The sequence below is a fragment of the Drosophila montana genome, unplaced genomic scaffold (genome assembly GCF_035044405.1).
Source record: "Drosophila montana isolate Dmon_TW-CO22-7 unplaced genomic scaffold, ASM3504440v1 contig_2178_1, whole genome shotgun sequence".
In the NCBI taxonomy this organism is placed as follows: domain Eukaryota; kingdom Metazoa; phylum Arthropoda; class Insecta; order Diptera; family Drosophilidae; genus Drosophila; species Drosophila montana.
This window is the reverse complement of record NW_026997075.1, coordinates 2,419,662-2,434,033: the sequence shown is the minus strand read 5'-3', so window position 1 is coordinate 2,434,033 and position 14,372 is coordinate 2,419,662. Positions and strand designations below refer to the sequence as shown.

Below are 14,372 nucleotides of genomic sequence, written 5' to 3'. Positions count from 1 at the left end.
TTACCTCGTTTCAAATAAATTATGTCATATAATGTGCTTTTATTCTGATATAGAGCTTTATTTGAAGCCAAAAAATTTAAGTTTAGTAAGCTTTCTAGATCTTATAGCTTAGGTTAAGCGTCGATTACCAATCAGTCAATCAGCCAGGACAAAGAGAACTTATGAAGACATCTAAGATTAGGTAAAATACCAACACAAAATAATAATTTTCTTAAAGCTACGCCAGAAAACTGTCAGCGCGTGCCATTGTCAAAGTCCATATATGGCATGTGCTCGGATGCCTTGCGAGTTGTGTGCGCTCAACTTGAAGGCCGAAAATGGTTCCAATACCGAAACTCTTGCCAGGAGCTTAAAACAGCATATGAAATTCTTGAAAGTTTCGATTAAGAAGTGAACAACAGTTTTGGTGGCCATAAAGTTCCGGCTGTCGATATGCAAATTCCTTATACTCTGTGGCTTGGCATACCTACAAAATTGGTAACATCAGAGCTGGGCTTTAGTCGCTTTGAAAGGTCAAAGGACGAGCCCAGTAAAATCAAAAGCCTTGTGAAATTCACAAAAATATTATGAAAACATGCTGCAATCTGAAGTGCTTGGCTGTACTTATGTGTGTACATGTTAATGTGGGCACGATATAAGCATTATTTAAACACACATCAATTTTCAATCAGTACTGTAATATTATCCTCAAGCGAAGTCAGCTGTCATCCTTGAAACATGCTGACGAATTTATAATTGGCATGCAAAAAAGTATCGACAAATAAGTTAAAAGAAGAGCAACACGAGTAAGTGCATGATCCACAGATACCTCGAACACACATATGGTTAAGTTTTCCAAGTATGCTGCAGGCAGCCTTAAAGCTAAACCGGTTCGAACCTGAAATAAAAAATGATTTTTAGTACGCAATCAAACGCCATGACAGCTAGTATTATTTAAAGGTCTAGAGCTATATGTGATATTATAGGAATATATACAACACCTTATATGCTCTTTAAAGCTCTGTACGAACAGAGCATGGAAATGCTGCAAGTTATGCGGAATGCCAACAACAACAACAACTACAACAGCAAACACAAAAACATTTATCAATAAAGCAAGCAACCCAGAGACATGCGAAACACTTGTTCTCGTGTCTGTGTGTGTGCGTGCCTGCGTGTACGCGTGCGTTTGTATGTATGTGCTTGCCTGTGCGTTATGCGGCCTAACAATCAAATCCCAGATGCCAGCGATGCTCAAGAAAGGCCCACAGACGTCGACGTGTTGGCAAACCACGTTAACCTGCCAAGAAGTTCTCCTCACACACTTCACACGCCCCACACACACACACACACACACAGCCGTGCACAGCCGCACACCCATATGAGCACACGCACACTTGTTGAGAAATAATAATAAAAAGAATTTAATGTGCTTAAAAATTTTCATAAAGCATCCAAACAATGCTAAACAATACAATTTTCCAGCACACACACTCAGTAAACATTAAATACAGAAAATGTTTGAATTCTTGCAGAAAAGTTGAAATAAAAACAATATTTATTTGAATACATTTTGCGGCCCTTTGCCATTGTTTATTTTCTGTTATGTCCGAAGTGCGATTCTCAGCATATTGGCCCTAAAAAACATCCACAGACAAAAATGAAATATTTATATTTCAACAGATATATTGCTTTTATAAATGCATCAAAGTCAAAAGCATAGCACAGGCATTGGCAAATATTGTGCGCGCTTTAAATCTCTTTGGCATTTATTGTGGAATTTTATATGGCCTGCCTTGGCATTTTCTAAAGCCAAGCCGAGACGATGCCTAAATGGAAAAGACTATGGTGCGTACACTCATTTTGATACACATTTTGTGTAATAGGGTTCCATAAGTATTTATCGATTGGAATAGCTTACTTTTTATAAGTATGTCCTTATATTCAATTGCAGTTAAAGTTGTTACGCGCATTAAAGAATATTATTTAATTTGTTTAAATATTTTACCGTCTTTGTCTCTACCAATCATTTTTCCTCAAACTGTGAATGCGTGCTTTCCACTCATTTTTCGCTGTTGGGCATGGATATTCAAAATAGATTTCAACTAAGAAGCTTGAGAAGGTGTATTTTCTGAGATGTGTGAAACACGACTACAACAAATTGACACAAATATCTTTAAATTAGTTTAAAATTAAACGGAAGAAAACTAAGAATAAGTCCTGCAACTGTTAGGAAATTTTCTGATTATGTTCGACATCGTAACCAATCCGTTTTTCATCCACAATTATTATGTTACCCTTTGATTGTTATTTTTAATGAATGACAATCCATAGTTGGCTTCCGAACGAATTCAAATAGGCATTACTTTAAAATATCTGATTTTATTTACCCGAGATATTCAATGAAAATCATCAAAAAAGTTTTGATTTTAACCGACCCCACTTTTTGTTAAAAAACGTGATGCAACCCCTTGCTTTTTTTTGATTTGGGTCAAAATTTAGATTTTCATTTTTATAATGTCAATTGATAGTACTGATCCGTACGAGTCAAACTGGGTATATCATTCCATAATCGGACGATATTTGGCCGAGATATTCAAAAAAATCATCATGCCAATTCGTCATCATGACCGATCCGTTTTTCATAAACAATTATTATGTTGCCGCTTGATAGTTATTTTTATTGAATGCCAAACAATGAGAGGCTTCCGTACGAATTCAAAAAGGTATAACATTTCAAAATCTGACAGTATTTACCAGAGATATTCAATAAAAATCATCAAAAAAGTTTTGATTTTCGAACCGACCCCGAATTTGAGAAAAAACGAGATGTAGCCCCTTGACATTTTTTTCGATTTGGGTCGAACGAGGTATATCATTCCATAATCAGACGATATTTGGCCAAGATATTCCAATAAATCATCATACCAGTTCGTCATCATGACCGATCCGTTTTTCATCCACAATTTGTTTGTAACTCCTTGATAGTTATTGTTACTAAATGCCAATCGATAGTAGGCTTCCGTATGAATTCAAAAAGGTATCACTTAACCTGAGATACTTCAAAAAATCATGTTAACTAGTTAGAAAACTGCCGTAAGAGGCCTTCCTTGAGGGGCCTTAGCTTACTTCAAAACCATAGCATTTGAGCTACGCAATATACTAATATGTACTAATATTAACTTTTATTAACATAAATCTATATTGGCTCCGATTGCCAGGCAGATATCAATAATAAAGGTATTCACAAATCGGATGATACTCTTGCATCATTTTCTTGTACGGGCTGGGAACTTGCTGCGTTAAGCACCACTTTTTATGGCTTTATCCAAATAAATTGATGAAGATATCATTATATATGCTGTTGGCATTTTATTGGAATTCCTTTGCTTAGTATTTATGACAGCGACTCCAGAGAATTCGGCTAATCAAGACAAGGTGTTTTTTATTGAGCCACCTGTCGTTATTGCTGCTGGCCGAATGGCCAAAAATATTCGCGTGTGGCAACATTTTGCAAACATTTGCGCTAATTTGTCGCCTTCCAGCACGACATGGGCCTGCCTGTGGACCGTGGTTGGAGGAGTGCGTGGGAGTTTTAAGTTGTAACTTATGAGTTATGAGGCGAGTGCCGTGAGCGGCATACATAAATCCAAAAGAGTCTAGGTTGGGAGTTGGAAAGTGCGTGCCGTCGATTGGCCAAGATAAGCTAAGCGCTGGGAGTGCCAGGATGAGGGGCTGTTGGCGCTAATTGTTTGCTGTGTTTTTGCTGACAATTCGTTTTTGGTCGAAAAATTTCGTGCCGAACACAAAAGTGACACGCAAATGTTAGCCAGAACGTCAACAGATCCGTCAGCGTTGATTGCGATTGCGATGGCGATTGCGCGAGTGCTGCCAATTAATTAATTAGCCCACTTGCCAGCCCTTTCAATGAGCTATGGTCGTGGCCGGCGCGTGATTTATTGTGAATTACCAACTGGCCTTTGTAGTTTTGGGGCCAACAATGCTTCGCAGCTCTCCCTCAACACGCAAAAGTGACATTTTTATTGTCGCATTTGGCATGCCATTAGATCGGAATTCCCATAGAGCGGCTCATGTGGTATAGGTGCAGCTCATGAGTTCATATTCCAGACAAAAAGTTATAATTAGCTCGAGGACGAACCCGACCAGCAGAGCTGTTACTCATTCTATGTAATCTTTTCATGGTATACTCATAATAGTTGAATCGCAATTACAAAAGTATTGTATTGTGTGCGATAATTTTCCACGTATTTTATTAATATACTTAAGCGGAAAAACACACTTAATACTTTCGAGAAATATTGAAGCAGAAGATTTTTCCGACTTACTGCGAACTGAATGGAAATAAGCGTGCGCGTCTGTCTGTCTGTCGGTCTGTTTCCATACCAACTTGTGCTTTCATCATTCTGATGAACCTTGACATTAAGTATTTATTTTTATAAGTTGATATGTTAGAATCGGATGGGTAAACTAGTTGGGTAATATAGTTTGCCATGGAAACAAATGGCAATTGATTAAGTTCTTCTGCTTCCTAGGTGTCTCACGAAGCTCTTCAATAACAAAAATATTATATAAATAAGATAATTTAATTGTTCGTCTAAGATCAGAAATATGTTTAATATCTGCACATATATTTCAGCTGAACGTGTATTTCATCGATTGTCCGCTCTGCAGTGTATTTCTTTTCAATGCTTATTTTCAGCTACACAATATTTATTCATGGCAAAACAAAAAAAAAATACGACGAGACTGACAATTTTGACAGAGGTCCTTTCATTAGGGCTTAGCAGCTATATCTCTGCTGTCAGGTTTGTGCCTGATTATTGTGTGGCAGAGTGTTTTCGCCGTCTTTTAAGCATTTTCCGCAGTGTGGCCAAAAATATACTGCGAATGGGCCGCAAAAAGCAAACGCACAATGGAAACAGACTGTGTGTATGTGTGTGTGTGTGTGTGTGTGTGTGTGTGCGTGTGTCTGTGGGTGTGGGTGTGTCTGTGTGTGTGAGCCCTAAAGGAAACAATACAGCAAAATAAACAAAAGCTCTGCACGGCCATTGTGTGCTTAAGACACACTGAAAACATATATACATATTTTACGTTCGTTTTTAAGCATTGCGTATAAGTAATATATTTTAAGAAGACGCAAAATATATGAAGAAAACGCAGCATACTTTTGCGCGCACATGCGTGCCACAGAGACGACAGCCAAACAAGCACATAAACAATAGAAAGCTGTAAAAAGGAGCGAAAAGAAAAAATTGTACATAAAGCAAAGTGCGAGGCAGACAGGGGGAGAAGTATGAATAATAATAACCAAATTGGTTTGAGCTTATTTTGGCACAAGTGAAACGAAATAAAATTAGCTTTAAGTTGTGATGACTTTCGCCAACGATGGCGACGACGACGACGACGTCGACGACGATGGCCTGGTGGCAACTCCGGCTGGCAATGCGGAGCGTAGCTGAAACGTTGCTGGAGCTGCCGGCCGACAATTTGTCAATTGACGCCCAGCCAGGCGCTGAAGCTGCTTCCGCCCGGCTGACTGTGAATGGACAGGCAGTAAATTTCATAGAATTTAGCTGCAGTTGCCTCGTCTCACCGCGCGTTTGTGCCTCGGTTTATCATGTTGCGGCTGCCAGTGGCTGCTGGCTGCTGGCTGTTGGTTGCTGCTGCCTGAGTCTTTATCGCTTTTTGAAATCATCTGGCTGGAATAAATACATTTCAGCATCAATTTGCCGAGCATTCCCTGCGCGGTCACTGATCGAATCAGCAACTGCTCGGCCAGCAGTCGGCAAATTAAGCGACCATTACGTAGGCTTAGAACATAGTCCGAGTGCAAGTGCTAGCTCCACTTGAAGTTTATGTCGTCTGCGTCGAACAAGTGAGCGACCGAGCCTTGTTGGCGACTGCACTCCGCCACCAACTGTTTTCATCTCTATGCAAATATATATATGTTATTTACTCAGGCCGCTGCAAAATCTTTGTATTAATAGTATAAATTATGTAGACTTAAGTTTGAGATACTCAGAGATATACACAGAAAGAGAGAAAGAGAGAGAGAGAGAGAGAGAGAGAGAGAGAGTGCGAGGAAAACCCTTTTGGCCAGTGGTCTGCGCTGTAATTGAAACTGAAACCTAATGACGCGTTTGATTGGCTCCATCTGAATGGGAACAGTACTAAAAATAGCCGGCGGCAGCTCCATGCGATTAGTCTTTATTAGCTGCTTGGCTGAGCTCCCTTGGCCGAACTTAAATAAACCGATTACAGACATTACTCTCCGCGTACATGCATATCGCAATGCCAGCGACCCAGAGGCAACTGCTCCAGGGCTCTCTCCAGCTGGCATGACATAGTTAAATTGATATTAATTTAAAAAGGCTTCACTCTATACATTTTTATTTTAAATTTATACAAATTTCTCCAACCAAATCAATCTAAGCTATCCAAAGAGCTGAATCTTATATAATTTGAGTCCAACTATTAAATATAGCCCGCATCTTGTGTATGAAAAAATATCTCTGCTTTCTGAAATGCTTTCAGTACAACGGGCAAATGTAAGCTAAAACTTGAATTGTTTCATCAAAAGCCCGATTAATGAAGCGGAACTCAAAGCAGGGAGTTGGTTCGAACTGTAAACCGGACCACTGACAACTTCCTTGTAGCTTGCAGCTCTGCCGTTCGTTGAATTAATCTGTTCAAGTGACATACTAAAGTTCAAAAGTTTAATTAGGTCAATGCAAAGCCTTTATAATCTTTTCTTAGTTCGACTTTCTGCTATGTGTGATAAATCTCCTTGGAAGCCCAGAGCTCAAAGGCTGACTCACTCTCTTGCCTTTACTTTTTATCTGCCGTATTTTCTATGCAGTTGCTAATGGTATAGTCTACTCTTGTCGGAATAATGAAAAGTTCGGAGTGTCACATTGCCGACATTAAACGGATTTGCCTGCACAATGTGTATACGCACACCTCTGGCTCCGGCTGGTTAATTACGAATCGGATTTCAAATTAGCAGCTATGCGTAAATGCGAACAATTTGCATGCATTTGTAGTAACAAAAGTCGTTAGTTATCATATTATGCCCTTTGACCGCGTCACGCCCACAATTTATGTTCATAAATTATGAAGTCTCCTTCTGCCCGTTGACCCAGGGTCTTCCTGGTTGAGAGCAGCTCCAGCGGCAGCAGGCGAGTTGTTATCCTTTTTGGTTGTCGGATTCAGTGAAATCGGAATATGCAAAACATTTGATCCCTTCCGGCTTAGCCAGGTCTAAAAGTAGCGCACGATGAAATAAACTGAAGTGAAATTAAGTGTAGTGGGCAAATAGACCAAAAGACAGACAGACAGTCAGCTAGATAGATAGACAGGGAGCTAGAGAAGGGAAATATAACTTTAAATTTATTACAAACCCAATAAACCCAAGCAGAGACAAAATTATTTATTTGGCCCAGCACTTGCAATCAAAAAGAAAAATTCATGTTGACGGGTGGGCGCAAGGCACCAAGGCACCCACAGCCAGCGGGTTCCAGTGCCCCGCCCCATGCCGAGAAACCCTTGTCGCCACAAAATAGTCCACGCAGCAAAAACAAAAGTTTATTTATTTGATACCAAGAGTGAGCAAACAAATGTTACAGATCTTGCATCCACACACTTTCGGAATACCCTAATGTTGAGTTGATTCATCAATTGAGCATTCGAAGAAATTTGAAACAGAAAAAACGTGGCAAAATAAGTATTGTAATGCTTTTCTTCATTTAAAGATTATAATCATATATATTTAAAAATATTGATGGCAACATTTCTATTGTTGGTTTTGATTAATCTTAAATAGAGCTCTGAGAAATAAGAAAACAATATGTCTGTCTACCCTGGAATTACTGCCTGGAAAAGGTGGTCTCTTTTTGAATCTCTACCGTGCTTACTTTTTTTAATAATTGCCAATGCTCACACAAACAAAAATGATTTTAAAACTCTCTGGCACAGCAAGAGGCGAGGGGTCATTGGGATCGTTTTGCTTTTGATTAAAAATACGGTTGAATGATATTATCTGCTGCTGATATGTCGACCTCACTCTCTGCAGGCTGTCCACTCACTGCCCCTCTGCCCCTCTGCCCCTCACTAGTCGCCTAGGCTGCCTTGACTTTGGGCTCGAAAGTTGTGCCCAGTTCATTGAAAGTTTCAGCGCAGCAGGCACGTACAATGACACGCCCACAAGGCGCACACACAATGGTCGCTTGCCGCCACCGTGTGGCGTCCAGTGACAAGCCCAATGTTAAGCAACTTTTACACTATTTGCCCGTTGTAAAAGTCTGCCTGCGCTTTGCATTTTTGGCCCAAAAGCAAACAGCAATAGCAGCAACAACAACAACTCGAATGCCATAAAAGTCATAAAAAATGGGCAACGTTTTTTTCTTTATATTTTATTTATTTATGTTAAATTCATGACATGTATTTAAATTAGTTGCCGAGCAGTTTGTCCCTTTTTGCGACTGTGTATGTGCGCGTGTGTGTTTGTGTGTTCGTGCCATCAAACGCAGCCGTTGTGAATTTGCACTCCAAAAAGTAGGCAACACAAAGCCGGCGCTGCATTAACAAACATTCAATTATGAAGCAAGGGCTAGATCTCTCTTTCTCTCTATCTTTCTCTGACATACAAACTTTCTCTCTATCTTTCCCTCTCTCTCTCTCTCTCTCTCTCTTTGTGTTTTTATCTGTGCCTGCTGGCATTGGTATTTCCAATGCAAAGACAGCGGCTAGCATGAGCATGAGCATCAGCGGCCAAAGCCCAAGCTTCAGTTTCAGCTTTAGCCCCAGCGGGTGGGGCGAGCAGGGGCAGCGCTGTGTTAGGGGGCTTGGGGGTGAGTTGGGGATTGGCACAAAACTTTTGCCATTTGCTTGCAGGCAGCAAACGACAAAGGGCAAAGCAAACACGCAAAGTTTGCCTGCATATATCTTGTCAGTTAGTGATATGTGTATACTAAATAGCTGCATATATTATCACAGCAACCATCTCCCTCTTTCCTCTCTCCCTTCCTCTTTCTTTCCATATGTCAATCCATCTCGCTCGCTGGGCATAGCTTAAAAATTGCGTGCCTGGTCAAATAAATGAGCTTTCCTATTTTCACTTTTGTTTGTCGGACCTCGGATATGCTCTTTGCCAACAGTTAGATCAAAGATACACACACACACCCACTCACACGCACAGTCACACACGGCGGATGCTTTACCGGAAATTGATATTTAATTAAAGTTTCAGTCGCTGCTTTTGTCTATCTTTGGGCAAAACTTTGCCACGTCCGACGTCTGTTGTATCTGCGGCAAATGCTGAAAATTGCATAAAGCCACCAATTTTGAGGGCATGTCTTGGGCTTAGTTTCCGCACAAAGGCCGAATAGTCGGGGCATCTCTAGTGAGAAGCATGCAACTTCTCCACAACATCTCAATATCGCATTGCTAACGCCAAAACTTTTGACTAGAGATACCCAAAGCAAATATAAAACTTTTCGTGCTGCCGCATGACAAATAAATTTGCGACTTTATCGCTGCGCTATGCTTTCTTTTGTCGTATTTGATGAGATCGCGTGCCTATACCCTGTACCCAATCGAAACGGATGCTATGCATTAACATTTCTCTGTGCATGCAAAAGGAGGCATTCCCTGACTCCTTTAGGTATACATATTCAAGTTGTTTGAGCCATGTCCGTCCCTCTGTCTGTCTGCCTTTCATCTTCCTAAATATTCTGAAGCATATTTGAAATTTGGCAACATAAATTCCTGAATATCATTCACCAAGCGAGTTTATTTTAAATATTTGAATACCTCCCCCTGAATTGGTAGGCTCGGTTTTTTTAATATATCTCTAAACCAATAAGAGCTAGTCACCAAATTTGGTCTGTATATTTTAAGAATACTTCGCCCTTTTGCCACATCACCCCATTCCCTCTAAATGAAAGCGTTGCGCTGTGGAATATGCACACTTTAGAATTCAATTTCTAAGCCCTGGACATTTGATTAATATCAGACTGAAAAGAACAGAGTTATTGAGTTATTATATAGTATGGGGTTAGGGAAAGAAGAAGCACATCTGCTGCATAAAGTGCGCTGCTTGAATGTATGTAACAGCAGCTGGAAGCTGGCTACAGGGTATTTGCTAGTCGACACACTCTCGACTAGAGTACTCTTCCTTTTTTTGTTTTTTTATAAAAGTATATATGGGCTATAGAGATGTGCCATGACGAATGGTGCACGCAATCCAAGCTCCAAGTCGCTCAACAAGTTGAAAGATACCTAAAATAAATGTAAGATTTTGCATCTCATTTAAACTGCTGAGACATGGATATATTGAGCAGACTTATTAATGACACTCACACGACTTAAGCTGAGGGAAATATAAATCAGCTTTTCGAAGATTGTAACCATCGCCCGCTCGATTCTGCTGTATTTCTATTTTTATGGTCAGCACTTTAAACTTTAATTTTACAGTAATTCCCAACCAATTTTAGCCAAAGAACATGAACATTGATTTCTCACAACAAAACTACGATTATTGCCAAAATGTGCGTAGCGTTTACTCGCGGCTATTAAAAGTACCGACGGTGGCTGCTGGCATTGGCATTGCAAACATTTTGTTGCTCATTAAATGCACTCAGGCAAATTTATACCCATTTATTTTTAAGGGCGTTTCAGCACCAAGTCCCGTAGGGTCGCCAAAAGGGGTGGGGGCAGAGGCAAAGACGAGCAGAACGCTTTAATGACGCTCACTAAAAGTGTTTTTTTTTTTTCGTATTTATTTAAATGCGAGCAGAAAGCAACAGCCGCGCCTCAGCTGCTGGCTGATAGCATAAAAGATATGGGCAAAGGGGAATGGGAGCAGGCGGAGCAGGTGGAGCAGCCGGGGGACAAGGCTGCTGAACAAACTTTATGACTTTTATCTACGCGCAAGTTTCGCACTGGCGCCCAACAACAGCGACCGAAATCGAGAATGGGAACTAAGACAGACACTGGTGGCAAGAGCGGCAGCGGGGCAAGGATACCATCAGCCGAGTTTTTAAACATGCCTCACGGCCAAATGCATAAATATTTTCAGTGCCAGTGTCGCGAGCGCGTGAAAAGCTGGCTGAAAGAGAAACATGACATTTTTCATATAAATTTATTTGGCTTTGGACGCTTTTGGCCGCCCTGCCACAACATTGATGGGCGTGGCATGACGCATTTGCATATTGGAGCCAAGCAGCACCAAAGTGCCATAAAAGCCAGCTACAGCTGAATGAAATGAAGTCAAATAACAGAGTACAAAGTACCAGCGACAGCAGCTAAACGACCAAAACAGAACAGGACGAAACAAACCAAACCAAACCAAGCCATTCCACACCAGACCATGCCAGGCCAGGCCAGGCCAGACTTGACCGGACCCCTAGACGGGAAAAGCAAAAGATATAGGTAATAAAAAGTTTATATAATAGCAGATGCCATACTAAAATGGCCAACAGCCAGCCAATCTCAGTAGCACTCTTGCCCCAGGGGGGAGGACTGTTCACTAGCATTAAAATGTCATTGCGCAAAGGTGTACGATAATAAGAGAAGGAGAGTAAGAGAGAGAGAAATAAAAGCATATGAAAGTGAGGCAGTGCAAGGAAAGTAAACTGTAGTCGATCTGTCAAAGAATTGCGTACCTACTTGTCGTCTACTTCCTGTCATCTCTCGCTCTTTCAGTCTCTCTCTCTCTCTCCCTCTCTCTCTGTCTCTTAACAAATACACTTTTAAGCTTTTTATATGTGCTAGATAACTTACTATGCTCTAAATAGGTATACTTTTGTACCTATCAGTTATAATTAAAGATCTTACCTAAACATTCTCACTATAATCCAATAGCATCAAGAATGGATTGAGTATTATATTTTTAAATCTATCCTGTTAAAAATGTACATCCAACTAAATTAGCCATTTAAAGGTACATGTAGTCCATATTAATTTAATTACTCTATATCACATGACAGCAACCGTCAGTTGTATACGAAATAATGAAATGCACAAGAAATGAATGAAAATTATTTATTTACATAAAAGAAAGCGAGCCGCGTCAACAACATCATCGAGTTACAAATTCGTTTACGGTGTTTCGAAACAGACTCTAGTTGAGGTGATTTTATTGGTGTGTCTGCGGAAAATGTTGTTTATGGCAAACAGTTTGCCAGGTTTTCGCCTTTTCCATGCCATGCACCCATTAAACCAAGTCGAAAAAGGCATAACTTTATTAAAGTGCATTTGAAACAAGCAGAAAGACACCGTAGATCACTTGTACTTAAACTTCAAAATACTTTTTACAGCTCTCCCAAAAAGTGCTTTATCAGAGATCAGCTTTGATTTTGGCATTGAAGAGGATATTATTGAAGTTTTTTTTCGCAGTACACGTTTTATGTGCGCTTGAAAAACAGGATATCTCTTTGTCAAGCACTTTCGATTGTGCACATGAATTTAGTTTTATTTTTTTTGTTTTTGGCGCTTCGAGCAGATTGTGTCAGATATTAAATTTATTTACGCGAAATTCGCACTTCGGGCGGTGTAAATCAACAACAACAACTGTGCATGTGGCACAAAATTGTTGCCGAAAAAAAGTAAAAAATATATAACAAAAGAATTGAACAAAAATAAAAGACAAATTCTGCCGAATTGCACACATCGCATTTTATGAAAGCTGTGTATAGCATTTGAATACCCTGTGCCCATTGCAAATGGCAAAGAGAGAGAGGAGTTTTGTAAGATGATATGAAGAAAGTAACTTGTGCCTCATTGGGGATATTTCATCAGGTACTTCCGACAAGAGCACTCTAATTGGAAATATCTGAAAAGGCTCTTTTATACTCGCTTAACAAATTCAGAGAGAGTATATATATTAAAGCTTAAGACTCAAAACCAGGAATACAAATCCGTATATATCCGCAATACTCACTTTGTCGATAATGCTTCGCTCTTTGGCTGTAGGGTATCTGAGAGTTAGACACTCACATCTGGCGCACTTTTAGCAATTGACTTTGGTTTTGTTTTATGTTTATCGCTGCAGATTACCAACTCGAAAAAGGCGTTCGACTGTACGAAGTTAAAATTTGACTGCACTCGCAGCTGTGGGGATAATGTTTCAATTGGGGCCCGGGCCCTGGAACAAAGGGACTATACTAAGTTGATTGGATTGCAGCCGTTGTGTCCAGGCGATGTGGTTGAAACTCGAATGCAAATCCCCTCGCTGCTGCAAAGTTGGTCACCAATTGCCAGTTTGCGATTGCATCACACTCGGCAATACAGTATGGTCAAAATAAAACGGAAATAGTTTCTCATTAGCAAATACCATAAAAATGAAAAGCAATGGAAAATATCTATGATTTTAGAACCCCTTCAAATATATTTGTCGAATTTTTTATTGAATGTTATGAAACATGTTTTTCTAAAACGCGTTTCCATTTGTTTGTTTGTTTGTTTGTTTGTTTATTTATTTATGGGAAGTTGCAAAAAAAAACACAAAGGTCGCACCATTCAGACAATTATTATTCAAATATTTTATCGTTTTTATTTTATCGTGCAAAGGCGCCAGCAGACACAAAATGCGAATACATGTGCTTAACAGCTGAAAAAACACACGTAGAAATATTCGTTTGTTAGCTGCCGAAGAGTTAATGCCCTAACTTGATATGATACTTAAAAAGAGTATTCAACATGAAGATATTTTCAGGCATCAGCTATTAACTGTTCAATTTATGTGCGGATATAATACTCAACAATGTTAAGCCCCAGACTGACTGTGACTTAAGGGGAAGAAAGATTTTTGCAAGCTGTAAAGGCGGGCCGCAAAAGATTTTGATTTGATTTTGAAAGGAACTTTGAAAGGAACGTGATTGTTGAATCTAGCTCTAAGACTGTGAGACATATCGATATATTCGCTCTTAGTGGGCTGACGCAGATAAACACAATTGCAAATAACCAACATAGTCTCTTTCACATCGACGAACTTAAAACAATAAAAAGACTTGGGAGTTTCAAGGGGGGCTCATCATATTGTCAGCTAGAGCCAATACATATAAGGATTTTGAGCAATATTTTAGAGCTTAATCGAAAGGTTTGGCTGACCTTTTCTCTAAAGAGAATCTTGAGTTTGATATGTAACATGTTTCGCTGGAATCGCACGGCTCGACACTCAAGCTGTTAGTGGAGTTGGGCGCGAGCTGGGCGGTGAGAGACAGATGTCAGTTTATATAACCACACAGCTATATTTATATAAGTACTACATGCTGTTCAATTGTACGTAGTGCAACACGGTGGTTATGCAAATGACTGACAGATACATTGATATTGTTGCTATGTCTTTGTTTTTTCATACCCTGCATCAATTG

The 14,372-nt window shown here is 39.9% G+C and overlaps 1 protein-coding gene across 4 annotated transcripts in view; it reads left to right on the top strand.

Annotated features, from left to right (window-relative positions):
- Dop2R (dopamine D2-like receptor) overlaps positions 1–14,372 on the top strand; it is a 71,251-nt gene that overhangs the window by 11,256 nt on the left and 45,623 nt on the right. The gene's annotated exons all lie outside the window — the stretch shown is intronic.